The sequence below is a fragment of the Podarcis vaucheri genome (assembly GCF_965113315.1).
Source record: "Podarcis vaucheri genome assembly, chromosome: 3".
NCBI lineage: Eukaryota > Metazoa > Chordata > Lepidosauria > Squamata > Lacertidae > Podarcis > Podarcis vaucheri.
The window spans coordinates 112,381,267-112,407,886 of record NC_138761.1 but is presented as its reverse complement, the minus strand read 5'-3'; the positions used below and the strand labels follow the sequence as shown (position 1 = coordinate 112,407,886).

At 44.4% G+C, this 26,620-nt stretch overlaps 1 protein-coding gene across 4 annotated transcripts in view; it reads right to left on the bottom strand.

Annotated features, from left to right (window-relative positions):
• PAK5 (p21 (RAC1) activated kinase 5) overlaps positions 1 to 26,620 on the bottom strand; it is a 111,355-nt gene that overhangs the window by 79,990 nt on the left and 4,745 nt on the right. For 2 of the 4 annotated variants that reach the window (XM_082215523.1, XM_082215525.1), the window contains exon 2: positions 6,370 to 6,453. The exons of the other annotated variants lie outside the window; for them this stretch is intronic. The gene's annotated coding sequence lies outside the window, so the exon portion shown is untranslated. The remainder of the gene's footprint in view (positions 1 to 6,369; positions 6,454 to 26,620) is intronic. 4 annotated transcript variants of the gene reach the window in all.

The window sequence follows — 26,620 nt, the reverse complement described above, 5'->3', positions numbered from 1 at the left end:
TGCATGTGGAGTAGCAGAGACGCGAACCCAGTTCCCCAGATTACGAATCTACCACTCTTAACCACTACACCACACTGGCTCTCAAATGCAGGTGGCAATGGTGTTTCTGAATTCTCCCTCATATGACAAATCTAAGAACACAAGGAATGACTGTACATTGCATTGGGCCATTAATCCATCTAACTCGCTACTATCTCTTCCTCAGGGTTATGGCCAGGGGTTTCAGTTGTACTTGCAGATGCCAGAGACTGAACCCGGGACGTTCTCCAAAGCATATGCTCTACCACTGAGGAAAGAGATGTATTATAATCTTCCCCGTTTAGGTTTTTTATGTGGGAAAGGATTCAAAAAAATATGGAGGGGGGGAGCAGCGTGTTGCTAAGAACTGCAACTTAATGTTTCACACCTGGGAGATACATTACGGTTTCCAAAGCAACGGTTGCCTTCAGTCACAGACTGGGTCAGTTTGCCCTGGGTTATTGTGCCGATGCCTGCATGCGTCTTAAAATGATGTAGAAGCCATCATTTAAAGAGAGCTTTTCTCCTGGAACTAGTTATCTTGCTCCACTGCTTAAAAACATTAAAAACAACTAATGAAAGCTTCTGCTGAACAGGATCAGAGCAGGCAAACCACCTTTGGTCCTCCAGATGTCGATGGAACACAATTCCTGCCATCGCTGACTATATCCTATAATGGCAGGGGCTGATGCAGTTGGTGTCCAATAAAATACAAAGGGTTGCAGCTAAGCTACCCTGGACTGCGGCTTGAATGACACAGGCCTAACTATTCCAGTGAGGCAGCTAAGTTTGTTGCAGAGAACACAAAACAGAGAGCTCTGTCGCAAAATGCATTTATACTGATATATTTAGTGTAGCGACATGGGTGGCGCTGTGGGTTAAACCACAGAGCCTAGGGCTTGCCGATCAGAAGGTCGGCAGTTCAAATCCCTGCGATGGGGTGAGTTCCCGTTGCTCTGTCCCAGCTCCTGCCAACCTAGCAGTTCGAAATCACAAAGTGCAAGTAGATAAATAGGTACCGCTCTGGCGGGAAGGCAAACGGCATTTCCGTGCACTGCTTTGGTTCGCCAGAAGTAGCTTAGTCATGCTGGCCACATGACCCAGAAGCTGTATGCCGGCTCCCTCGGCCAGTAAAGCGGGATGACCCCAGAGTTATCCTTGACTGGACCTAACGGTCAGGGGTCCCTTTAGCTTCTATTTAGTGTAGCAAAAGTGTTAATGGACCAGAGGCTTTGTTGTCATGTGTATATGCAGGAGCGACTGGCGGTGCAAGAGGACGCAACAGTGATGACCCCCCCCCTCCACTGACAGCAGTGTCACTGCTACTTACCAGGACAAGGGGGCATAGAATTCAGAAGGCAAAGTAAATCCCTGTGTTTGCCTGGGGTCCATAGGGTGAGAGGGGTTCCTCATGGGGGGGGGAATGGGGCCCCCCCACCCTGCCCTTCTCCTGCCCCCTACTCTATCTTAGCAAGCAGCAGCAGGACTGCTGCTCAGAGTCTGGCTATCTGCCACCACCACGTTGTCAATGTCTGTGTATATCTACGGTATCAGCATTATTATTTTTTTAAAAACTACCGTATTTTTCGCTCTATAAGACACACTTTTTCCCTTCTAAAAAGTAAGGGAAACCGTGTGTGCATCTTATGGAGTGAATGCAGGCTGCGTGGCTAAGCCAGAAGCCAGAACAGAGAGAGGGAGCGCAGTGCAGCGCTCCGTCTCGCTGTTCTAGCTTCGGGCTTTGCTGCACAAAGCCTCCAGAGGCAGCGGGATGAAGGCACCCCGCTGCCCTGCTGAAGCTTCACAAGCTGTCCCAGAAGCCTCCACAGGGCACGGGGATGAAAGCTCCCCGTGCCCTGTGGAGGTATCGCGCAAAGCTAGACCAGCTAGACGCTCCCTCTAGCTATTCTGGCTTTTGGATGGCCCCACGAAGCCTCCGCAGGGCACAGGGATGAAGGCTCCCCGTGCTCTGCGGAGGCTTCACGCAAAGCTAGACCTGCTATCCCAGGGGCTATCCCAGAAGCCAGAACAGCAAGAGGCTATCCCAGAAGACAGATCCCTCTTGCTGTTCTGGCTTCTGGGATTCAGAATCCCCCCCCCTTATTTCCTCCCCCCCAAACTAGGTGCGTCCTATCATCTGGTGCGTCCTATAGAGCAAAAAATATGGTATTAAATTTTCACAATTTTCACAAATACAACATAACCAAAAACAAAAACAGAGAAACATACCAAAGAGAAAAAACGATACATTACAATACTAAAAAATAAAACCAAAACCAAAACCACAACAGTAAAAGACGCAATCTTTATCCCATATCCCTTGAAGACCAAATTTTGTTTACATTGTTAATTGACTTCCTCAAATCCCTCCCTTCTGAATTTCCTTGTACCTGCATGTAACAGCTTTCCAATATCATTCTTAAACAAAAATATTTCCAACTATTATCTAACTTATTCACTTTTCTTCTTGTTCTGAATCCCATTTATTTAATTAAATCCTAATTAAATCCAAGTGATTTCTAATTTTTTATATTACGGTATCAGCATTATTATTATTGATTGATTGATTGCCTGCTAAGCAACCGTCTCAAGGACACATACACTAAAGATAATGAAAAGCACCAAACTCGTTTCAACAACAAAAGATTATAATCAATAACAGCAGTAGCAAATTCATTTAAAACAAAACTAAAACCATACAAAGTTGCCATTTGTGGCAAGTATCCATTTATCCAGCCAGGAAAGTCTGCTATAGCAATGTCTTCAATGGTTTCTGGAAAGTGCCACTAGTGGCCAACTGTTCTTATCTTGACATTCCACAGAATAGGAATACCCAATTTTTCACTCTATAGAACACACTTTGTCCCCTCCAAAAATGAAGGGGAAATGTGTGTGCGTCCTATGGAGTGAATGCAGGCTTTTGCTGAAGCCTGGAGAGCGAGAGGGGTCGGTGTGCACCGACCCCTCTCGCTCTCCAGGCTTCAGGCAGCTATCTGTAAGCCTTCTGAGTTCCTGCCATGCTCCAAAGGCTTGCAGATAGCAGCCTGCAGCTTGAAGCCCGGGGTGTGCAGTGCCAACTCCCGCTGCGCTCTCCAGGCTTCAGGCAGTTATCCGCAAGCCTTCGGAGCATGGCGGGAGTTCCCAACGGGCTCCGAAGGCTTGCGGATAGCAGCCTGTTCTGGGGGAAGCTTGGGCTTCCCCCGCCCCGCAAGCTCTGGGAGCGGCGGCAAGGTTGCGCACAATCTTGCCGCCACTCCTGGACCTGTTCTGGTTCCCCCACCCCAGCCCTGCAGCTAAAAATAAAGCCAAGATAGCGAGCGGGATCCATCCCGCTCACTGTCTTGGCTTCTGCCAAAGCCGCACGCAGCCTCTCCCGTCTGGAGAAGTTGCGCGTGGCTAAAGAGGAAGCCAAGACAGCCAGTGGGATGGATCCTGCTTGCTGTCTTGGCTTCTTTGCTCTTTGGGGCTGGGGGAGGATAAAAACTTTTTTCTTTATTCCCCCCCCCCTAAAAACTAGGTGCGTCCTGTGGTCCAGTGAGCCCTATGGAGCGAAAAATATGGTAACTATTTTAAAAGCCCTGCTCACAGTTACTGTGGAGTGGGCTTTGGAGAGCTTTCTAACTTGCAGGGAAAACTCTCCTGCAGACTGCAGCGATCTGCTGGGTGCATAAGATGATCTCTCAAGTAACGTTACAAAAAAAGTAAAGGACCCCTGGATGGTTAAGTCCAGTCAAAGGTGACTATGGGATTGCGGCGCTCAACTCATTTTCAGGCTGAGGGAGCTGGCGTTTGCCCACAGACAGCTTTCTGGGTCATGTGGCCAGCACGACTAAACCGCTTCTGGTGCTATGGGACACTGGGAAACCAGATTGCATGGAAACACCGTTTACCTTCCTGCCGCAGCAGTACCTGGCGTGCTTTTGAACTGCTGGGTTGGCAGGAACTGGGACCGAGCAACGGGAGCTCACCCATTCGTGGGGAATCAAAGCACCGACCTTCTGATCGGCAAGCCCAAGAGGCTCAGTGGTTTAGACCACAGAGCCACCTGTGTCCGTGATCTCTCAAGTATCCTGTGCCTTACACGTTAGTACCAATTCCTTGAACTTGCCCTGGTGGCAAATTGGCAGTCAGCGGAAATCCTTCAAGAATGTGTTATAAATTGCTGATTGTTTTCCAAACAAACAACCCAACTGCTGCCTTCTGCCCCAGTTGCCACCTCCAGACCACCTCCAAGGGCAGCCCCACATAGAGTGTGTTGCAGTAATCCAACTGAAAGGTTACCAGCACATGAACGTTTGCGGTCAAGCTAACCATGAACAGCTGTAGCTTTTTTCCTACCAACGGAAGTTGGTAAAAGGTACTCTAAAACATGTGGAAGGCATGGTGAAAGCAGCTGTAAGTGATCATTGTGATTCATGTGGCTGAGTCAGATTAAGGCCAAAGCCTAGCCTAAGATGAAAAACAGTGCTTTGATGATGTTCATCAGATGTACTCTAACCCTCCTTGAAATCCTGAATTGTCAGACATATACTGGCAGCAAATCGAACACTTGCTAAAGATCTCCAGTCATGTTCTTCTCTGCTGGCTCCACTGTTCGCAGCCACTACCACCTCCTCCCCCACTGCCATTTTCCTGCTACTGAGATTGGGGTAAGCTGGGGACCCAACAGCAGGATACTCCATTAGCCTTTCCCTAGTGAGGAGAGGATGCAACCATGGTAGGAAAAAGGAGACAGAAGCAGTAGCAATCCATGAGGAGGGACAAGACTGAAAAACTTCAGCTAGTGAAATATACTTGGAGTTGAGTGTGGATTTCATGCTCTTTATTCAGCTCATAGTAGTGAGGAATGGAAGTTCCCCCAAAATGTCTGCTTTATATACATTATTTACACAATGGGCCACTCGTGATTGGCTAATTCTGGGATTCTCCTGTAGGCCAATCAGGTTGCGGATTCACTTCCACCTGGAATTGGATTGGGTGGCTCCTGCGGACCAATCAGACTGCTGCATTCTGAATCCTATTGTTCTAGGACCAATCAGACTGTTCCATTCTGAATCCTATTGTTCTGGGAGCCAATCAGACTGCTGCATTCTGGATCCTATTGTTCTAGGACCAATCAGACTGCTGCATTCTGAATCCTATTGTTCTAGGACCAATCAGACTGCTGTATTCTGAATCCTATTGTTCTAGGACCAATCAGACTGCTGTATTCTGAATCCTATTGTTCTAGGACCAATCAGACTGCTGCATTCTGGATCCTATTGTTCTAGGACCAATCAGACTGCTGCATTCTGAATCCTATTGTTCTAGGACCAATCAGACTGCTGCATTCTGGATCCTATTGTTCTAGGACCAATCAGACTGCTGCATTCTGAATCCTATTGTTCTAGGACCAATCAGACTGCTCCATTCTGAATTCTATTGTTCTAGGACCATTCAGACTGCTGCATTCTGAATCCTATTCAACTCAGTACATAACAGATAGGAACATAGGAAGCTGCCTTGTACTGAGTCAAACCATTGGTCCATCCACCTCAGTATGGCCCTTCCCCAGTTTACATATCTGGATATTTGTTGGTTCAGATTTAGAGGCGGCCTCAGCATGCAATGAAAAACAGAGAGGAATAATGACTTAGAAGGGCATTTCACTGTCTCCACAAGGCAAACCTATCACTGAAAAGACTGCTTACAAACTAGTGGGGAGATGGCTGGAAGTAAATAAGAGCCCTGACACATGCTACAGTTATTCACTGCCAGCTCCCAAAACCATAAAATAAAAAAAATACTCAACTCGTAACCAATGATTTGGAGCAGTAGAGATCATTACATTTTTTAAAAAATGGTCTTCTATTTTGACCTCATGCTGAAAGAATAGTATTTATAGTGCAATCTTATAATTTTCCTATCTTAAATTTGGTTCACCACATTTCTGCCTAGATTTTCATTTTTTAATTTAAAAAGTCGGCATGAAAATTCACGTGCATCCTCATACTCATTTATCCTAATACACACATTTTCTTTTGGAAAGTGCATTTCTGCTTGCACTTTCTCATCAGTAAAACTCGCTTTTGCATTTTCACTAATATTGATGTAGGTGTGGGCGCTTTTCATTGCTCTACAAATTTGGACCAGTGCAGATTTCAAAGGAGAGCTGCCTTTCAGTACATGTGCTGGCCTAGAAATTGCGACTTTTGTAGACCAATATTAAAATGTGACCCGAATGAACTTCTTCCCCATTCTTACTTGAGAACAGGTCCCATTTTGTTTGACAGGGCTCAGTCCCAGGTAAGTGACTATGGCTTTGCAGCCTTAAAGTTTTTGTTGCGAAACTGAAGGGTAAAAGAAACTTACCTTGTAAACAAAAAGTTAAGTATTTCAAGATTCCTGGTCCTTATCTCCTACATCCATGTGGAATCCCCTCTACAGCTGTTGCATCTGAAAGGAGCATTGATGGGGAAGAAGAAACCACATGGGAAAATAATTAAGGAGGTACCCATCATCATAGTCCCTCAGCTCTGGACTTTAGGACATATTCCAAGACATCTGTCAATCTCCTAGCTCTACAAGGGTGAAACTCGGGGTAGTAACAGTGGTCCATATGCAATGGCGTTAAGAAGAAAAATGGCCCAGGGTATTTTTGTAGGATGGGTGACTTTAAATCTACCTCACAGGAAAGATAACTATGTAGGCCATCTTGAATTCCTTGGGGAAATGGTGAGATACACCATATCTTTGGAAGAATGTAGTGGTTATCAGCAGTGGCGTGCAATGATTTTTTTGGGGGTAGGTTAGGGACAGAGGTGCTAGCTTGCAAAGGTGATGGGGGGGGACGTCATGTGTGTTATGTCACGACATCCTGATCATAGCTGTCAACTTACAGATTTGAAAATAAGGGACCAGCAGCCTCAAAAATAAGGGATCAGCAGCCAAAATAAGGGATTATTTTGTTGTTGTTGTTGTTGTTATTATTTCTTTTTTCCCCCACCATGTGCCACTGCTCCAGACAGACCCTTTCCCCGGCAATGGTGAGTGGGCCGTCGATGACGTATCAATCCGATTCCGAGCACAGGTATGTTCAGCTTCAGAGCCCTCCGAGCCAAGGGCAGAAAGCCCAGCCAGCAGCCAAATGAAGCCGCAAGCAGTGGTTCCCACAGTGCAGCAACCTGGCAAAGGGGATGCAGCAAGGAAAACCACCATTACCTCTCTGCTGTGAAGCGCTGAGCAAAGGCGAGTCCCCAGGCAACACAGCCGATTTGATCGGCACAAGGCATGCAAGCTCCACCCCCCAGTCATTCTTAGACTCCTTATTGGGTGAGCAACGCAGCCAAGCAACACAGTTGGAGCCTCCCTGCTCCCTGGCCGGCAGGGAGGGAGAGGAGGTGCATCCTTTGAAACCCGGGAAATTTATGGGATATCATCAATCCGGGACAGCAGCTGGACACAGCGCTGGGATAAGGGAGTTTCCCGCCAAATAAGAGACGGTTGACAGCTATGATCCTGATGTTTTGGGTGTGAGTATAATGTCTCCCTCCCTAAGCCAGGCAGAAGTTTCCGGGGCTTTGGAAAAGAAGCTCCAGGATTTAATACTTTAATACTCTGATTTACAGGGAACATTTAGGAGACTAGCCTAGTCCCCCTAGTGCACTTCAGCATTCACAGAACTAAACAGGAAAACAAAACAAAAATGGGAGATACGCTTAGGCCTTGTTTGCGTGCTCTCCCTCCCAAATGGCTGAAATGGTGCTCCTAACTTTGTAACTTCTAAACTGGTTGATGAAGCTGGGAGAGTCAGCCATAATAATAAAAATGTGGAACACATGAAAAATGGAGAGGCTCCGTTGACATTCAAGTGGTGGCAAACCAGCTTGCTGTTATTGCTGTTACATTTGGCTTCTCTCCTTGCTTAAGTACACCCCATGCGCTTCCAAAGCTGGCATGGGTTGGCAAAGGCCCCCATCCACCTGCCTCTCTATGTACACGCTGTACTGTCAACAACAACCATAACAACAATTAGGCACAAATCTGTTCAGTTGTCCATTCGTTCCCCTCAATTTTTATATGATTCCTGCATTTTGACTCTCAAACTTGCTGCTAGACTTGATTCAGCTAGAAATGAAGTAAAGTTGTACATTAGTTATTGAACTTAATCCATTCTGGGAGTCCGTTTGACTCCCAAAATGGTTTGAAAACCAAGGTGTGGCTTCCGATTGGATGCAGGAGCTTCCTGCACTCAATCCGAAGCCGCGGAAGCAGCATTGGACGTTCGGCTTCCAAAAAACATCCACAAACTGGAACACTCACTTCTGGGTTTGTGGCATTCGGGAGCTGATTCGTTCAGGAGCCAAGCTGTTCAACTACCAACCTCTTTTCAGCGGTCTTCAGGGAAGAAGAAGAAGAGTTTGGATTTGATATCCCGCTTTATCACTACCCAAAGGAGTCTCAAAGCGGCTAACAACCTCCTTTCCCTTCCTCCCCCACAACAAACACTCTCTGAGGTGAGTGGGGCTGAGAGACTTCAAAGAAGTGTGACTAGCCCAAGGTCACCCAGCAGCTGCATGTGGAGGAGCGGAGACGCGAACCCGGTTCCCCAGACTACAAGTCTACCGCTCTTAACCACTACACCACACGGGCACAGAGGACACCGTTTTAGATGGATGGGTCTGAAAAACACCCCTGCCATAGACCCTGGAGAGCAATTGCCTACTGTTGTGCAGAGAATACTGAGATGGGCCAATGATCTGGATCTGAGCAGATTATGCTACTCTTTGAATTATTCATTCTGTGCTTTTCAAAGGGACAAAACGAAAACTCCCAGAAAAGGTGTTTCCGAGCACATTTTTAAAGTGCAACACCCCAGGCAGAAGCGTCTGGCTCCCGTTAAAGAAAAAAATGCATGCTTAAACAGAATGTGAAGAGATATTATTTGAATAACCCTTCAAAGGAACAACAACTTCAAATGAACAACAACTTTCTCTCCTTGCAGAGGCCCTCTTTCCTTCAGCAAGATTCAGGGATGTGAAGAGAAGAGTGTTGCTGTATACTGACTTCCTAGACCAGGGTCAAAGTGCCTGTGGTCCTCCAGGTGTTTCTGGACTCCAACTCCCATTGTGACCAATGGTTAATGGGAGTTGTAGTCCAGCCACATCTGGGTGGCAGTAGGCTCCCCATCCCCTTTCAGACAACAGCAAACATGAGCAAGCTGAAGAATGGCTTCTCTCCTCCAAGTTGTTATAAACTGGGTATAGATAGAACTTCACTATTTGTTGGCTCAGTTGATTCAGGTTGAACAGTATCGTCTCAGTAGATAGCTTTCAGCCTATCCCTGCTCTGGAAGGGCAGGACTCAAACCAATGGCTTCATGTTACAAGAAATGAGATTGGACTAGATCAGGCATAGGCAAACTCAGCCCTCCAGATGTTTTAGGACTATAACTCCCATCATCCCTAGCTAACAGGACCAGTGGTCAGGGATGATGGGAACTGTAGTCTCAAAAATATCTGGAAGGCCAAGTTTACCTATGCCTGGACTAGATTAACCTTAGGTCCCCCCCCCCAACTCTACAATTCTATTATTCTATGACTCTAGGAACATTAATCACCTTTGCCTAGAAGTTGCTATTGGTGACCTAGGCTGCAATTCAATATCCACTTTGCCTGGAAGCAGTAAGCCTCATTGGAGCTTACTTTTATTTTATTTATTTATTTATTTATTTTGTTTATTTATTTATTTATTTATTTATTTTATTATTTTTTCTATACCGCCCTTCATCCAAAGATTTTTGGGTGGTTCACAGAATAAAACCACGAAGTACATAATAGTAATAAAAAGGTAAAGGGACTCCTGACCATTAGGTCCAGTCATGGCCGACTCTGGGGTTGCGATGCTCATCTCACTTTATTGGCCGAGGGAGCCGGCGTACAGCTTCCGGGTCATGTGGCCAGCAGGACTAAGCTGCTTCTGGCAAACCAGAGCAGCACACGGAAACGCCGTTTACCTTCCCGCTGGAGTGGTACCTATTTATCTACTTGCACTGGGGTGCTTTCGAACTGCTAGGTTGGCAGGAGCTGGGGCAGAGCAACGGAACATCACCCCGTCGCGGGGATTCGAACCGCCAACCTTCTGATCGGCAAGTCCTAGGCTCTATGGTTTAACCCACAGCGCCACTCGTGTCCCTCATAATAATAATAATAAGCCATCCACATCCCACAAACACATGCAAAAAGATATGTTTATTTATTAGATTTGTATACCACCCTATGCCTATAGATCTTTGGGTGGCTCAGAACTGTTAATCAGCCAAAGGCCTGGTTGAAGAGGAACGCCCAAAGATGTACCGTATTGGCCTGAATATAAGCCACATTCCCAATTAAGCCTCACCTTTAAAATTCAAGGGGGAGAGAGAGAGAGAAAGACAATACCCGAATATAAGCCACTCCCTTAAAATTCTGCAGGCACTCACACCCGTAAATGGCAAATCCTACAGGTACTAGAGAGGACCCACAAGTGGGTTAAACACCTGTTTGTAGCACTGTAAATGCAATTAAAAAAAATTAATACTGCACTGTAAAAAAATGGGGAAAGTGATGAATGACATTAAAATTAATTAAGCTCACAAATCAGCAAAAAAACTTTTTTTGTGTTCCATTTTACCGTATGTCTGTTTCAGCAGCGATATTGTAAAAGCCATTTTTGTAAGGTTGCGAATTTGAGCCGCACTTTAACTTTTCACGGTCGGAATTTGGAAAAAAAAGTGTGCTTTATATTCAGGCCAATACGGTATAGTGAAGGTGTCAGCCGAACCTCCCTAGGGAGAGCATTCCACAAACAGGGAGCCACTGCAGAAAAGGCCCCGTTCTCATGTTGCCACCCTCTGGACCTTCTGAGCATACGTGCATAAGATTATATGGGGCTATCTGTTTAGCCCATTTTAGTGTTGGCTAAGTTCTAAAATTTTCCTGGAGCTTTTAACTGTGTATTGACAAATGTACTTTTTTTTCCTGACTGACGGTCGAATAAAAGGTTGCTGATGATGATGCATAAGATTATTCTGTTAAAATTGTAACAGATCTACTGAATAGAACTAGCATTCTTTCTTTTTTTATCAATATTTTATTAAGTTTTCACAATAAAAAAGCATACAAAGACAAAGAAAATACAACATCACAAAAAACAGTACAATACAAAAATACAAACACTGAACACATCAAAAGAAAAAGAAAAAAGAGATAAAAACACATATAGTAGCAAAAAACAAAAATTCCCTCTTTCTTAGTTTCTCATCTTCAATTAACTTATTTTCCCGACTTCCTCACGTCTCCCGTTCTTATATCCCTTTTTAGAAATTGATTCAGCAAATTCACATCCTATTAATTTATCTATTGTTAACCCAATCTTACATTTTCGAACTAGCATTCTTTCTAGACCAGTGATTCCCAATTGGTCATCTGTGGACCCCAGGGGGCCCATGTAACCAACCCAGGGGGTCTGTGGCACCATTCACAAAACCAAAACTACCATAGAGATATCTTCTTTTTTTCAAAAGAGGGGGTCCATGGCTTGGCTTTGAAAAGCAGGGGGTCCGCAGTACTTATCTAGACATTGGCCAACAACAACAACAACAACAACAATAATTTATTATTTATATCCCGCCCACCTGGCTGGATTTCCCCAGCCACTCTGGGCAGCTGGGCAGAATTAAAAGCACAATAACACATCAAACATTAAAAACTTCCTTAAACAGGGCCGCCTGCAGATGTCTTCTGAAAGTCAGATAGTAGTTTATTTCCCTGGCATCTGATGGGAGGGCACCACTACCTCTGCCTGGTTCCCTGTAACCTCACTTCTCGCAGGCAGGGAACCGCCAGAAGGCCCTTGGAGCTGGATCTCAGATACTTCCAGGAATTCCACTGGGTATGAGGACAACACGTCGCTTACATTGGGTAATCTTTGGAAACTGGTATTTGCTGCCCACTGATTGACCCTCTGTAATTGTTTTTCTGATCCCAATTTACAAGCCACCTAAGCATGCAGCCATCATCACAGGGGATGGAGATAGGATTCATGCCCTGCTTATGGGCTTCTCAAGGACCATTTGGTTGGATGTTGCCTAAACAGAATGCTAGCCTAGATGGTTCTTTGGTCTGATCCACATGAATGGAAGAGCCATAGCTCCATGGCAGAACATCTGCTTTGCATGTCCTGATTCAATCCTTGAGGTCTTCCAGAAGGGTGGGAAAGACTCCATCTCTGAAACCCTGGATAGTCACAGCCAGTCAGTGAAGACAAGTACCTCGGGTTAAGTACTTAATTCATTCCGGAGGTCCGTTCTTAACCTGAAACTGTTCTTAACCTATAGCACCACTTTAGCTAATGGGGCCTCCCGCTGCTGCTGTGCCACCGGAGCACGATTTCTGTTCTCATCCTGAAGCAAAGTTCTTAACCTGAAGGACTATTTCTGGGTTAGCGGAGTCTGTAACCTGAAGCGTATGTAACCTGAAGTGTATGTAACCCAAGGTACCACTGTAATGAGCTAAATAGACCAACCGTCTGACTCAATATAAGCTAGCTTCCTGTAATCCTACATGTCATGGCAGTGAATTTCCTACATTAACCACGACCCTCTCTATCGGGTATGGTTACTCAGCGATATAATGCTAATTTATACAACTCATAAAGGAAAGGCAGACGCATCTTACACTCTCCAAATGCAAAATAATATTAATGATTTTAAAAATCCTTGAGGTATCCCAAGTCCAGAGCTAACCTCTTGACCCTGATAATCACTTCTGGGCAGAATCCTAGCTGCACTCTTGTAATGCTACTTTATTCCAGTTTTTAATTATGTGGATATATGAGAGAGATGTCGAAATTGAGTTGGAAATAAACTCATAAGTGGATCATCTTATGCAACGGGAGGGGGTGAAGGAGAGAATTGGTGACATTTGCCAGCTAAAGAACATTTAAGTTTGCTTAGCTGTCAAGCTATCACTCAGAACAAAAATAGACAGAGTGCTGTGTGCCAGAAACGGTTTAGTTATTCAAGGAGAAGTAGATTTATTCTGTAACATTGTTCTTCCACATCCACATTCCTCATCCATGAGTCTTTTTGCAGCTTTGATTGCTACAGAATTATTTCTCAGATATCATTATCATCATTATTATTTTAAAATGTATTAATTTCTGGTATACCAACAGGAATCCATGTTTCGGATGAAGGCAAGATTTAGACACCCCCCCAACCCCCTAAAAAGTAATAATCATAAAGAATGCTTGAATGAGAGTTGAAATCAATATAATGTTTCTCTAAGGCAGTGTTCTCACAGAGGTGGCCACTTTCAGTATGTGGTGAAAGCTCACACAATTTAATTTCTTTTTAAGAACCCCTGTACCTAAAAATGTAAATCTAGGAGGTGGGGCCTATTTTTTAACTTTAGATGCTTGTTTTCTATGTGTGGGAAATTGTGTTTTCTATATAGAGGAGAGTTCCATCATATGAGCTCTCACCTGCAGGTGGTAATGTCCAGGCAAGGATGAGCACCTCATTGAGTTCTAGGCTAGAGAGCCACCATCTCAACTTGTGATGCTATATATAAGTACCACAGCAAATATAATAAGCTGACTGATTAAACCAGGAATGGGGAACCTGTGACCCTTAGCCTAACTTCACATGAGTGGAGGGAGCTGGCGGGGAGAAGGAGGCAGGAGAGAGGAATGGGAGGAACACTTAAATTTACAAAGTGATGAAAGAAGGAGGTGAGGAAAGAGCTCTGAGAGCAAGTCAGACTTCTTGCAAGACAGATCTATCCCTCTCAAGCAGAAATCTGGGGAGGAAAGAGGAAAAGAGAGAAGAGAGAGAGAAGAGAGAAGAGAGAAGAGAGAAGAGAGAAGAGAGAAGAGAGAAGAGAGAAGACAGAGGTTGGCTATGCAGTCCACAATTCCTCCTAAGGGAATTCTGCCTTCACATTGAAAAAAAAAAGCTCACCATCTAAATGAAACAATGCATCCCAGAATACACAAATTCAGGGTTTAGGCATTCAAAGTCTGGATACATAAGTCAATGTACGCACAAGCACCATGCAAACGCACACAACCTCTCCCCCCTGCACAAGCATGACACGAGGAAAGAAGTCACATGTAGCTTCCCGTTACGTGTGAATCAGTAAACTATTGCTAGTGGCTTCCGAATGAGCCAGGATATGAAATCACAGCTTGACGTTGGCTTATGAATTCCAGCTTATGAAATCCTCAGCCCACGAGCTACCACGGGGTCTTCTCTGAATAGTCTTCTCCTGTAACACCCCACCCCCGTGAGAACTGTCATTTCACACAGATCTAGTTTCTCAATCTACAAATCTGCCTTAGGACCGTGAATTATGTATTCACATAATCAAAGTACACTTCACTGGGTGTATTTGGAGAACGTTCGCCCTGTCTCCAATGTGCAGTGACTTTTGAATTTGCTACAGTATGGGAATAAACTAATTAGGCTGAGGGCAATTATTCTAAAGTATGCGGCAAGCGGCTTGTCGGGGATACAAATATGCAGCACTGAGACACTAGATTTGAGGGCATAATGTGTGTGCATTAAAGATCAAACCACTGTGTCAAGACACTTGGTACAACTATCTTCACTGTTAGCCTATTTGAAGGAGACCAGTTCATGGTAGATGGATCATTTCACTCTCTGGATCGTCCCCTTGTCATCCGTCAACAGTGTCCCTGAAAATTTTTACCCATCACTTGGGAAGATAGGCAAACTAATGCCTGTGTACTGGAAGAAGCAAAGATCACCAGCGTCAAAGCAATGATTCTCCAACATCAACTTCGTTGGACTGGTCATGTTGTGTGCATGTCTGATTATCATCTTCCAAAGCAACAACTCTATTTCAAACTTAAAAATGGAAAGGGTAATGCTGGTGGTCAACAAAAGAGGTTTAATGGCAAATCTTTAAAAATGTAGTATAAACACCGACAACTGGGAAACATCAGCCTGTGAGTGCTCTAGTTGGAGAGCAGCCTTTACCAAAGGTGTCCTGGGCTTTGAAGAAACTCAAACTCAGGACGAAAGGGAGAAACGTGCTAAGAGGAAGGCACGCTTGACAAACACTCACTGTGATCAACTCCCACCCAGAAACTTATGTCCCCACTGTGGAAGGATGTGTGGATCTAGAATTGGCCTCCACAGTCATTTATGGACTCACTGTTAAAACTGTGTTTATAGAAGACAATCTTACTCGGCTACAAGGGATCGCGGAAGAAAAATAAAAGAAGAATAAGAGGAAGAAGCGGTGATGGATCATCACTGTCAGTACCTGTTGGCATCTAAATCAGGGATGCGGAACTCAGTCATTCAATGTTGTTGGACATCAATTGCCATCAGCCACAACCAGATGTTGAATAGTCAGGCACAATGGGAGTTGTAGTCCAACTATATCTGAAGGGGAAGAGATTTCCCCTCCATGAGCTACGTGGAAACTCATGGGTGGAGAATGGCACTCCAGGGAGAGGATTTAAATTGGCAAGAAGCCCAGAATAGGCAATCACATGAGAAATGCATTGTCTATTCCCTGTTTGATCCTTGCTAGTTTACTGGCTATCACCTGACTAGTCCTGGACTGAGGGTGAGTCACTGCCAAGTTATGCCACAATCAGATTTATTCATTTCTACTTGGCTTTTGAAAACTGGAGATGTTAAATCCTTTTATCTTTTTGATCTAGGGAGGCTCATCTCATGAATAAAGAGTTCCCAAACAATATTTTCCATTTACTAATCACCAGCAGTTAGGTGCCAAGGCAGCCCCTGTTTTCAGTTTGCTACAATAATCCAGCCATCATTTAGCATAACAATCAAGCCAACTATGAAAAGAGATGGCAACTTCCCCCACGTTTAATTATACATCTAAAATGTAGCATGTGAATGTACATGCTTGCAAACGTGTCACAGAGGCACATTCTACAGAGATAGTGGAACATAGGAACATAGCAACATGGATAGAGATGGTGGGACATAGCGACATAGGAACATACCAGGAGATCGCTCGATTTGGCCAGTGCTGTCTACACCAGGAATGGGGAGTCCATGATGTTGTTGGACACCAACTCCCATCAGCCACAGCCAGCATAGTCAAAGATCAGGGATTATGGGAGTTGAAGTCTAGGTAAAAGAAAGGTAAAGGGCCCCTGGATGGTTCAGTCAAGTCAAAGGCAACTATATCGCTCATTTCAAATTCAGGTCGGGGTAGCTGGCATTTGTGCATAGACATCTTTCCGGGTCATATGGCCAGCATGCCTAAACCACTTCTGGTGCAATGGAACACCGTGACAGAAACTAGAGTGCATAGAAATGCCATTTACCTTCCCACCACAGCGGTACCTATTTATCTACTTGCACTGGTGTGCTTTCAAACTGCTAGGTTGGCAGAAGCTGGGACAGAGCAACGGGAGCTCACTCTGTCATGGGGATTTGAACCGCCAACCTTACGATCAGCAAGCCCAAGAGGCTCTGTGCTTTAGACCACAGCGTCCCCTGCATCCCTTAGTTGTAATCTGATATCATCTGAAGGGCCACAGGTTCTTCACCCTGGTCTACTCATGATTACCCCCTGGTTCTCCCTGCTCTCAGATAGAGGATCTTCCCATTGCACGTGACCCTATTAATGGAAGATGCCAGAGATTGCACCTTAAGAACTTAGGGTTGAAAGTCTTGTGCTCTACCAGTGAGCTACAGTTCTGCTCCTAGCATAGACTCCACAGGAAGCTTCATCTTAATTGGAAAATCCAAGGGTGTACCCCGAGTTACCTAGGATTTGAACTGCCATGGCAGGATTATCTGATTTGTGAATGAAACCACTGGCGGAGATATTAGAATTATTTGTGTAGAATGGAGAGATCACTTGATAAGTTCTAATATTATGGGTCCCATTTGGGGCATTCTTCCTCCCATGGCATGCTGAGGAGTAATCCTCCATGCTGCAGCCTTCACACAAAAGACACAACTGCCTTGGACTGAGACCTTGTCTATGCATCTGTAGGCATGAAGGCTTCCCCGTTACACAGAATCCTGATTAAACTGGGTTTCGGGTCACAAAGAAGACTTCACACATGCAGGCATATCTGTGGAGGCTCTGACCCAGTGAAGCTCATGCGAGGAATAGGGGCAGGTCTGCTTGACCTCATAGCTGTCCATGGAGGCACAGATCAATTCTGTGTCCAGCGCAGATGTCTACCAGCTCCATCTGGTATATAGGCTGAGACCCTACCTGCCTGCGGACTGTCTCACCAAAGTGGTGCATGCTCTGGTTATCTCCCGCTTGGACTACTGCAATGCGCTCTACGTGGGGCTACCTTTGAAGGCGACCCGGATACTACAGCTAATTCAGAATGCGGCAGCCTTGTTCAGGGAAGTTTTTAATGTTTGATGTTTTATTGTGTTTTTAATATCCTGTTGGGAGCCGCCCAGAGTGGCTGGAGAAACCCAGCCAGATGGGTGGGTGGGAAATAAATAAATGATCCCCTCTCCTGTGACACTTCCCCACTTCTTCTGTGATGACCAACTTGGCAGTAAGAATGCCTGAATTAGGGCTACAGACAGGGGAGCAATCAGCATGCGAGGATATGAATGGAGCCCCATCAAACCCATAATCTTCAAATACCTTTCACTAGAGCAAGCCCAACCCCTGGCAATGAGCTGGCAGCCCCAGGAGAGCTTTGAAAGTTTGCAGTAGAGGACGTGTGCTCCTCTGCAAAGGATGGGGAGACAGGATGAATAATATGTGCTTGTGTGCTCTGGGCAAGTATTCCATTGCTCACCCCCTTTCACCTCCCTGTGCTACCAGGGCCCTGAGCACAGCGCATGTTTTTGTCTTTCCGCCACGAGATGAGCTAATAAGAGCTGGTACTTTCGCTTCTGGGGAAACGGCCCGTTTCAAACTTGCCCTTGTTGAACTGGGACATGGGAAATTCACCAGCGTGGAAAATGTTGTGCACTCTGACTTAGAGCTGTCACACAGATCGGGAGGTGGAGGTGAAGCATTTTGTTCTGGAAACTCAGTTTTGCACTGTGGGTAGCCTTGGTAGGGCTCACTCCATTCAGGGGGAAAAAATCTCTTCCAGTAAACTGTTTAGTTTGGGGCTTGTGAAAACAATGAACTAGAAGCACAGCGCATGAATCCTACCATGTATCTTTGTTCTGACAGTAGCCTGAAACTGTAAGAGTGACCATATAAGCCCTAGCCTTGCAAATAATTGTGTTTCCTCATGTAATCCTGCCTGAAATGAAAGCTTTTTGTCTTCTTCAATGCTGTGTGTGCAAAAAGCTGTTGGAGCAAGGATTTTGCACAGGGGCCGGGGGGATGGAGGCATTCTGAACCAGGAGAGGGGGAAAGAAGTGACTAGAGAGGTATTACCAGTGCTTTTTTCTGGGGGTATGCAGGGGGACGCATACCCCTAAACATTTTGTGAATCTTTGTACTTTTGTCCATTTACTGTATTTATTTTCCCCGATCTGAACTACTGTATAAAATGGTGATTTTCTTGAGTTAAAATGAGAGTACCCCTTAACATTTTTTTAGGGGGGAAAAGCACTGGGTATTACTATTAATTAATTATTTAATTTGTTAGTGACTTTATCTCTTGTCCAGGGCAACTCAAAGTGACTTACAGTCATACCTCATGTTACGTTTGCTTCATGTTACGTTCTTTCAGGTTGCATCCTGCTGCGACCCGGAAGTACTGGAAAGGGTTACTTCCTGGTTTTGCTTGCGCTTGCACAGAAGCGCTAAATCGCACTTCACGCATGTGCACAAACACCAAATCATGCCGCACACCTGCGCAGATACCACACTTCAGGTTGCAGGCTTCTCATGTTGCGAACAGGCCTCCGGAACGGATGCTGTTTGCAACCAGAGGTACCACTGTACAACCAAACAAGCAGACAACAAACACCACATAAATGCATTAAGGCCTGGATGAAGAACCTCTACTCTTCCAGCTGTGTTGAACTCCCAGCTCCTATCAACCCCAGCCAGGATAGCAAATGGTCCAAAATGTCTCCAGACGCATCTGGAGAGTCACAGAGGCTCCATCTCTGCTTTAAGAAACCTGTGATACTAGTTCAGCCTCTGCCTGCTAGTTCAAATCTTATTTCCCCTGCCCTTGCCCCATGGGCAAAATAGGAATAATGTTACAGGCATTTTAAGGATTGCTCCAATTAAAATCTAACTATAATATAATGCAACTCCTCGAAGGAGTCCATCAATGGTGTCTCCGGAAAATTTTACACATCGCTTGGGAAGACAGGCGAACGAATGCCAGTGTACTGGAAGAAGCAAAGATCACCAATGTCGAAGCAATGATTCGTCAACATCATCTTCATTGGACTGGTCATGTTGTGCCTGATTATCATCTTCTAAAACAACTACTCTATTCTGAACTTAAAAATGGAAAGCGTAATGCTGGTGGTCAACAAAAGAGGTTTAAAGATTCTCTCAAAGCAAATTTTTAAAAATGTAGCATAAGCACCAACATCTGGGAAACACAGGCCTGTGAGTGCTCCTGTTGGGGAACAGCCTTTACCAAAGGTGTCCTGGACTTTGAAGACACTCAAACTTAGAACTAAAGGGGGAAATGTGCTAAGAGGAAAGCACGCTTGGCAAACCTTCACCATGATCATCTCCTGCCCAGAAACCTATGTCCCCACTGTGGTAGGACGTGTGGATCCAGAATTGGCCTCCACAGTCACTTACGGACTCGCTGTTAAAACCATGTTTATGGAAGACATTCTTACTCAGCTACAAGGGATCGCTAAAGAAGAAGAACAGAATGCAATATATATGAAATTGCTTTGAGTTTAAGCCATCAAAAAGAGCCTTAGAATGTAAAGTAGCTGTTAATAAAAGATATTGGGGATGAAGGTTGCTTTAGTTCGTAAGAAAATTGTTTTGTACACATAACTTGTATGGATTGCACCATACCAAGGTGAACACAACCCATAGCCAAGTATGGTTGCTGCCAGGTGCTCAGTAATCTTCTAATTTTTAAGTCCCAGGCCCACAGTAAGATCATAAGAAGAGCTGCTTCATCAGGATAATGGCCCATCTAGTTCAGGGTATGGAGGGTATGACGTTATCTGACCCCCAAGCCATCTGAAGGCAGCCCTGTGTAGGGAAGTTTTTTTAAAAAATGTTTAATGCTTTATTGTGTTTTTATAGATGTTGGAAACCGTACAGAGTGCCTGGGGCAACCCAGTCAGATGGGTGGGGTACCAACAACAACAACAATTGAATAGGACATCCCTATTTTCATCAGAGAACTATTGGAGGGTATAAGTGTCATTGGATGTCCACAATGTTTTGAAGAGTAAGTGCCAAAATCCCAAGGGAGCAGAAAAGACTGTGTATGTGACCATGGCTGCACAGATGTTATTGGCCCAGAGATGAAAAGAAGGTTAAAGTCCAACCAGAGAAGAATAGCAGATCAAATTGATGGATTATGCCAAAATGGTTAAAATGACAGGAAGAATCAGAAATCAGGAAGACCAAATTTTTCAATAAGGAATGGGGAAAATTTTTAACTTATCTTAAAGACCATTGTAAACAGTTAAAATTGTTAGTCAGATTGGAGTATCACTTGTAGTTTAATGCTGGATTTTGGATACAATGGAGAGATAAAAGATTTGGATTATTATAAAAGATGCAGGAGGATATGATTAACAATAGAACTCACAAAGGGGAGGCGGAAAGTCCAAGAGATTCCTTGGAATCTTGTTTTTATGTTGTATGTTTCACATATGACTATAAAATTGTAATCTGAAAAACCAAATAAATAAATTTATTTTTAAAAAAACATTTTGAAGAGAGAAAAGCTATTCTTTTCGCACTTTCTCCATGCTACGCATAATTTTATAAACTTCTGTCATGACATGTCCCCTTTCAGTTGTCCTTTTCTCAGTTTTTCCCAACTCTGCAATATTATTTTAGTCAGACTCTACTGAGCCACCAGACATATCTGGGGAGCCGTGTTCCATGTGGTCACAAGTTATGCAGGCCTGATAACAGTATTGTGCTGATTTCCATTAGTCCTATCCACTGGCATCCTGCTATTTCAGCCTGGCTTCAGCATTCATCCAGCAACGCTCTTCCTAGCGAAGTGCTGCAGCAGATAAGAGCAGGAACTTGCAAACACATTGTGGGAGAGAGAAAGGAGAAGTGAGAAGGGAAAGGACAATTGGAGGGCAAGAAGTTAACTTGACTGTGAGCCACTGCATATGGAAGCTAGCCAACTCAAAGGCAGAGCGATAAGAGGAATGGATAGCTTCAGGAGACATAGAACAGACCCCTTAAAAACATGGCAAACCTTCCAACACTTAACAGTAAAAGATAGGTGCACTTGCTTTGCTTTAGAGGTCCTGAGCTTGTCATGAGCTAGACAAACCATCTAAATACCTCTTCTCCAGTTACTCATGTATCTACAGTCAACATTTGTTCATCATCACAATTATCACAGGACTCAGAGCAAAGAAAAATCGAAATCCACATGCTTACTCTAGTCAGATGTCAACATCAGATTCCAAATCAATACAAAGTGGAGGTCTTCAAGCCTAAGGAGAAGTGGAGCATTTGCAGAGATATTGGCCAAAATTTAGGACAACCAGAAAAACAAGGTAGAAAAACGTTTGCTGCAAAGGTTTCCAGAAGGCAACCGTGTTATAAAAAATGAGCTTAGCAATTCAGAAGATATGGTTGGTTGTCCACTTTTTTTATGCAACTGCTATTTTTAAACAGGTTCTGAGTGCTTCCATACTGTCACTATTTCAATGGGAAGAACTCAACCACATGCTGGAAGTCTAGCTTTGCACAATTGTTTTTATCTATTTCATTTGTGCACTTATTTTTATTTAGTTTAATTTAACAATATCTGTGTACCATTTGATTGGAAATGGAATCTCCAAGTGGTTTACAAAAAATAAAATAAAACAAGCCTTAAAATAATCAGTAAAACGCAAGTTGAAAACAGGCATATTTGGGAATTTAAAAATGATTAAACTTTATTATTCAAAATGAAACAAAGCTGTATAAATACCAAGGCAAGTTGTTTGTTTTATATATTGTTGGAACGGTGGTTTTCTCAAATGCACCTAATATCATCTGAAAAATAAATAAAAACATTAAAAATCAAAATAATTAAAACTAGCAGTGCTCTGTCCTCTCAGCACAACAAAACCATTTTTAAAGGACCTTTGGCAGTTAGGAAACTGGTGTGGAAAGCCACTGAAAAATGTGGGTTGAATGAATAATGGGAAGACATAGCAACATGCCACAAGCAAATCAGGAGGAATATTCCCTGATGCATAGCTCCTCCTCAAACAAATCAGAATGCATGTTCCACAAAGGCTATGCAGAGTCTAACCTCCAAGTAAACTTGGTGCGAACATAACAGGATGTATTTTTTATTTTCATGGACTGGCTGGGAGGCACCAGCTAGGGAACCCCCAAGGGAAGAGGGCTCAGAGGCAGTGGATTAGTGGCGGGACGATGATAAGTGGTCAGAGGGAGCAGACTGGGAGGAGCAGGTGCCGGAAGTTGAAGAGGTAACAGGTTTTAGTGAGCAGGAAGAGTCGGTGGCAGAGAGCAGTGCAGAGGCAGAGGCAGAAGTAGAGGCTGGAGAGGAGAAGGGCCAAGAGGCACAGATGAGGCAGGCTGCTGAAGAAGCAGTCAGGAGGTATGCCTCTCCTGCTGTGACCAGCTCCCCTGTCCCCCTGGCTTCCCAGAACCTACAGCGGTATGAAGAGGGTGGAGAATAGACACTCAAGGTGTCAGAGTCTCAGGTTGCTTGGGAAGGAAGAGAGTTGGAGCTGCCTCACAACTGCCTCATAGGAGCAAGATCTGCTGGGAAGAGTTCCCGTGCTCACTAGGCCTGAGCTGTTTTGCTTCCTTGAATAAAGAGCTTACTTCACGAACACCTTGCGAGTTATCCCAGACCTGCTCAAGACACTAACCTTGACATCTATACAACAGGTTTCCTAGAGGAGACTTTTTAACAGTTAAGTGCATCCAAATTTTGTAAGCGCAAGTGGGACTTGCAACAAAATCTTGTAGTGTAGAGTGCTTCTGATCAGAGTTCCAACCAGCCATGCCCTTTTTCAGGATATTCCATTTCATTTTCCCCCACCTCAGTTTTTTATTTCTCCCTCACCAATCATTGTGTGACCACCGCTTTAAGTCAGGCCCTCATTGGGCTGTTGGTGTTTAGGGATTCTTGCCCCCCCCCAATATATTTGGTATGTCTGCAAACTTCCAGGCCCACTGATATTTTCCTCTAGTGTGTGGAATAATAATAATAATAATAATAATAATAATAATAATAATAATAATAATAATAATAATAATGTATTCATATCCTGCCCATCTGGCTGGGTTTCCCCAGCCAATCTGGGCGGCTCCCAACAAAATGAATGGTGCTGCTTTCTCTAGACAAGAATTTGCAATCTGAAAACAAGTTCACCATAACCATATACAGTGGTACCTCAGGTTATGTACTTAATTCGTTCTGGAGGTCCATACTTAACCTGAAACTGTTCTTAACCTAAAGCACCACTTTAGCTAATGGGGCCTCCTGCTGCTGCCGTGCCGCCGAAGCACAATTTCTCTTCTCATCCTGAAGCAAAGTTCTTAACCTGAGGCACTATTTCTAGGTTAGCGGAGTGTGTAACCTGAAGCGTATGTAACCTGAAGCATATGTAACCCAAGGTACCACTGTATTGGACAGATGCTGTTGAATCAATAAAGTGTATGTATAACTGACCATAGGATTGTAATTGTAATTCATGAGAGCTCACTGCAGTTCTAAATACACGACATACAGGACACAGCCGATGGCGGAGACAAAGAGAAGCATCGCCTTGCTGTGTTACATGTTTGGGTGAGGCTTTAACTCACTTATCAGAGCTGCACAGACTTGGTGCAGCACTTAAATGAAAATGTACAAAATACGGGATTGGCTACGTGTTGAAGGCAGAAGGCAAAACGTTACCCCCAAGAACTAAGAATTGCCAGTTCATGGAAGTAGCCACGTGTGAATCCCAAGTACGCCCAGCCGAAGCAAACTTGCAGAATCCCAATGTGAAAGAAGGACACCGCATGCTGACAAGGAAGGTATAAACTGGCTCCCAGCCCAAAGCCAAAGGCAAGCAATGCCTGATAAAGGGCTCTGAAAGGGGGAAGAAGAAACCCCAAGGCAAGGGTAGGGGAATTTTCTCCCCTCGGGTTGATGTCAAACAGCAAATCCCACCATCTCTGACCATGGGCTGAGCTGGCTGGAGCTGAGTCCAATGGCATATGAAGGGGAGCAAGCTCCCCATTGCTGCCCTAAGCAGTGGTTTAATGGGAAAGCATGATAGTAAAAAGAAAAAGGTAAAGGACCCCTGGACAGTTAAGTCCAGTCAAAGGTGACTATGGGGTTGCAGCGCTCATATCGCTTTAAAGGCCGAGGGAGCCGGCATTTGTCCACACATCTTTCTGGGTCATGTGGCTAGCAAGACTAAACTGCTTCTGGCACAATGGGACACCATGATGGAAACCAAAGTGCATGGAAACACTGTTTACCTGTCAGGAGTTCATCCTACACTTGAGTAGGACCCTGGTAGAGACACATGCCCGACTGACATGTTCTCTCCCTCCTGGTCGTTCGTTCGGGAGCTTCAAAGGCTTTCTTCAGCCCATCAAAATGTACATCGTCATGGATAGACAAAAATCCTATGACTGCAATCATGGACACCGTGATGGAAACCAGAGTGCATGGAAACGCTGTTTACCTTCCTGCCGGAGTAGTACCTATTTATCTACTTGCACTTTGACATGCTTTCGAACTGCTAGGTTGGCAGGAGCTGGGACACAGCAACGGGAGCTCACCCCATCGCTGGGATTCGAACCGCCAACCTTCTGATAGGCAAGCCCAAGAGGCTCAGTGATTTAGACCACTGCATCCTGGAAAGCATGCTATACAGTCCATCACCACCAGGTGCTAGACGGAGCACCAGGTTTAAGAGGTCCTAGATCACAACTTTAAAAAGGAGGGATACTTCCCCCACAAAGCCTGTCAATGTCTCTAAGACACCCAAAGCCCAATCGCAGACCCTCCAAGTTTTCCTATTTTCCAGGGACAGTCCCAGATTTACATAAGCCATCCTGGTTTCTGATTTGGCCCTGGAATGTCCCACTTTCCCATAGGACATCCCTATTCCCATTGGAGAAAGGTTGGAGGCTATGCAGTTATGCAACCTCCGAGCCAAGGAGATGAGTAACTATGCAACCTTTAGGAGACATCTGAAGGCAGTGTATCTGAAGAAGTGTGCATGCACACGAAAGCTCATACCAAGAACTAACTTAGTTGGTCTTTAAGGTGCTACTGGAAGGAATTTTTTTATTTTAATAAAATTATTATTATTATTATTATTATTATTATTATTATTATTATTATTATTATTAAGGAACAGTGCTAGAAAGTGAGATATGAAAGCTAGAAGCTAAATGGCACCTTAAACCTAGATTAAGGGTGCAACAACGGAATGTCTAGGCACGCTTTTTTATAACAAGAATTCAAAGCTGAAAATGAATGAGCTGCAACTAAAATATTATGTTCATTTTTCACATGGTCTAGTCCTTCCCCTGCCCGCCCCCCCAATATCCTTCTCTTCTCCAGTCTTTAGAGAGTAGTTGGAAGTGGGGAGGCAGAAAAGGTCCTCCTTATTTACCAATTTGCAGTTTTAATCTGAAATCTTAGTCACCCAGAGCTCAGAAAGTGTTTGTGCTAATGAAATTCCCTGTCGCAAGATGTGACTAGAACAATGGGAGTTTTGAATACTGTTAAGGAATACGGTGTCCCTGTTTTCATTGGAGAAACGTTGGGGGGTATGTGATCACTCAAGCCTCTTGCAGACCTTAGAACTTCTGTGAAGCTTTGAAAATTTTTGTTGCTTGTTGAAAAGGCAATGAAAGTTCCCCAGCCACCAGTGATTGGTGATACTTCTTCCCTTTGCCCATTTAAAGCAAGGGGAAAGCATAGGCCTCTGTGAATGCCAGCTTGTATAGCAATGATATCAGCTTTTATGATTTCAAAGGGCTGAGCTTTTCCTGGTCTCAACGGAAGCATAGAGAAGACTTTGACAACATCATGACAGAAAGTCTCCTGAATGCAAAAGAGAAATAAGGAAATCCCTGCATTAATATTTTTGAACCCATAAGATCCTAAATCATTGCATTTTTAACATATGACACAGACATCTACACTGGGGTGGGCAACGATGACCTAATTCTCAGAGAGGTTGCAAACTTGTGACTTGACTGTAGCACTTTACTGCAAATGGGTGTTCTCGTGATTTGAATACTCACACATGGAGCATATAGAAAACTAAAATCTCAGTCCTGTGCTTTATTTTATTATTGTTATTGTTGTTGTTGTTGTTGTTGTTGTTATTACAGTGGTACCTCTGGATGTGAACGGGATCCGTTGTAGAGCCCTGTTCGCATCCTGAAGCGAACGCAACCCACGTCTGTGCATCTGCGCATGCGCGGGTCGCGATTTGCCGCTTCTGCGCATGTGTGTGACA